This window comes from Puma concolor, chromosome E3, assembly GCF_028749965.1.
Source record: "Puma concolor isolate L17-30 chromosome E3, mPumCon1.1.hap2, whole genome shotgun sequence".
NCBI classification, from domain to species: domain Eukaryota; kingdom Metazoa; phylum Chordata; class Mammalia; order Carnivora; family Felidae; genus Puma; species Puma concolor.
In genome coordinates, this window is record NC_141682.1 from 576890 (window position 1) to 580000 (window position 3111).

Sequence of the window (3111 nt, forward strand, 5' to 3'; positions counted from 1 at the left end):
CCCAGAGGACAGGGCTGTGAGGCAAAGCCAGGTGAGCGACCAGTTCCTCAGCAGTGAACTGGGAGGTCAGCTCTCAACCCAGCCGTGTGTGGAAGCCATGTGCGGGTGCTCTTAGAGGCAGCTCCCTCCCTCCCCTCCTGCTGTAAGAGACAACGATGCTCTCCCAGCTGTGAGCTTAACTTGCAGAGGACTCTCAGCTCTGGAGCCAGATCACACACACACACACACACACACACACACACACACACGGTGGTCGTCTGGAGCACCAGACAACCTGGTTGGACAAGCTCCCTGCACCCCAGACAGAACTCCCCTCCTAAGGGACTAGAGACGTTGCTTCTGGCCAGTTGCTAAGTGCCTCACATGACCCCCACCCCCATTTTCCCTCCACCTCTGACCACCCTTTTACAGAAGGGGACACGCCAGCTGGGAAGGACGAGGTTCTCCTGCCAAGCCTCCAGCCCAGACAGGCTGAATGTCTCTCCCCCTTGGTGGGTCCCCTCACCATCACCCTGGGGGCGTGACATCGCTGAGCAGTCTCACACACAAGTCGGTTGGATAGATACCCAGGGCCACAGCAGTCCCCTTCCAGCCCAGAGGACAAGCTGGTGGTTTTTAAACGATTGTGCTCAGGAAACACTTTACAAACCAGTCATGCCGGCAGGCATCCTAGAAAGGGTCAAGTCACCCACACAGGCTGTCCCCAGGCAGCACTGGGCTGCTTTGGCACAGACGCGTTTACAGCAGGGTTCCCGGACGACCGGTGAGCACGCAACCATTTCTGATGGCAGAGCCAGGCATTCTTGAAACCAGAGCGTCGTGTCAAATTGTGCCACTAGCTTCACACGACGCGCTCGGGCGAGGTGCTGTCTCGAGGGCTGGTGGTCACGCAGCGTGGCACAAGCACGACTCTCCCAACCCAAGCAGGGGCTCCCAGCCCTCAGAGCTGCGGGCAGGAGGCACTGGGGACAGTGGCCGGCCCATCTGCAGCGTCCCCGTGGGGGCAGCCGCCTCCTCCCCACCGCACCGTGAACACCGGTGGGGTGTGACCACGGCCCGACGGCCGAAGCACGTGGGCCAGATCCGTGGGGTCTTCGTGACTGGTCACCCTTGCACCAGGACGGTGGGAGCCGATGGAGGTGCCCCAGCCTGACGAGGGCTGAGATGCAGGTTGACCCTCCAGGAGCACAGGGCCAGGGCCGGCAGAAGGCACCAGTTCTAGAGTGCCCCCCCACCCAACAGCCCTGGGTGCCACCCGCCCACTCAGATCTGCAGCTGCCCGGTGAGCACCCCTCAGTGTGGCCGTGGGTGAGGCGCACGGGCCCCTCAGGAGCCCTGAGCTGCTGGCAAGACAAGCAGCGGTTGCACAGCCTTGACAAGAAAACCGGCGGAGACCTTGCCTGGACTGGGAGGCTGGTCGGAGGCTCGTAGGGTGAATGGTTGGGGAGCTGCAGGGGAGGGCGGGGAGGGGGGCCGGCCTCTAATTTGACGTGCACGGGAGAATCTCCTCTCCGCAGGCTGTGGATGCGAAGATGCCACAGAGTGAATCACCCAAATTTAGCAGCTCCTGTGAATGAGCACGCACCGTCCCGCGCAAGTTGGGGAGCCTAGGCTTCTGCTTGGGTCTGGGTCTGCTCTCTGTGTCTCTCATTCTGGGTCCGTGGTGGCGGCAGAAGCTCCAGAGAGAGCCCAACCCCCCAAGCGCACGGCAGAGCTGGCCAACATCCCACCCACCAACGTCCCACTGACAGACAGTTTCCACACGTGGCAGCCAAGGGCAGGAGAGGTACCTGCTGAACAGGAGTCAAGCCTGTTCCCGCCTTGGCAGCCGTGAGGCTCACCGCAGCGCCTGTTGCGGTCATAAGCACGGAGCAGCCACACACCCCGTCACACACCCCGAGGAAGGAGTAAGACTGCATTCCCAGCTCTCTGCCCCAAGGTTAAAGTCAAACTCCCTAAGGCAACGCACAGCCCCTTGAGCACTGCCCCCACTTGCCCCCAAGGTCACGCACAACCCCTTCCGCCCCTTGTGGACGTGCAGTCCCAGCTTGGCACTTTTGCGCCGTGGCGTGCAGTCCGTGCCGACAGACGCCGCTTCTTCCATCTCCACCTGGAAAGTTCTATTAACCCTTTGGGCTGGGGGAAATCAGCAGGGTGTATTTGGGGAGGGACGGGGTCCCATTCCGAGCTCCAGGCTTCCTGCTAGGAATGCCAGGAGGAAGGTCCCGTGGGGAGGGTGCCGGGTCCAGTCGCTGGGCAGGGGGGTTGGGGGTTTGTAGCAGAAAGACTGGGGATCAAGTGGTCTGGGAATTCCTGCCCGGAGGCTTCACACCTGCCTGACTCCGAGTGGAGTGGGAAGGAGGGTGGGGAAAGTGAGTGCCAGGTGGTCAAGGGATGTTCCCATTGGTACCTGCCCAGGAGTCCGAGGCTGTTATGCTCATGGGCAGAAACCAGAGCCCAAATGAGGGGACCACGTGCGGGGGCTTGGGTGACAGGTCTCAGCTGCCAAGCACCTGGGCGGTATCAGCTGGACAATGGCCTCAAAGCACCCTTGCCTCTGAGAACAAAGACATTGCCAGTGTGCCTGGGAGGAAGGCAGCCTGGTGCCAGCCTGGCAGTTAGTTGAGCGCAGCAGCTGTGGGCGCAGGGAGTGAACAAGGACTCGGGGACAAAGTTCTGGAACCTGGAGCGCAAAGGGAAGGTAGAATCGCAAGAGTAAATACATGTGAGGAAACTGACACCAGATTTGCCCTCGGTTGAATGTGGCACCACTCACCGTGCTGGAGGCCACTGTGGCCACGGTGAGTGGCCACCACCTCGCCAGAGGCTATGATGGTCATTTCCTGGCTGTGAACCTCACAAAGCCCTGTCTGGCCTTGGAGAAGAGGGAATCCAGGAGGCTCCTTGCAGTGCACACCGGGACATCGGGATCCGAGCAGACGGCACGGTGCGGCACGGCCTTGTCATTTGTCACCAAAGGCTTCGGCCTGGTGTTACGGACGGTGCTGTGAAAACACACCTCGCCAGGAGGGCTGGGAAGTGTGCATCTTTATTTTTAAAAACTTGAAATCTAGACTCAACCTATGGAGAGAGAAAACATACTGCTCCCAG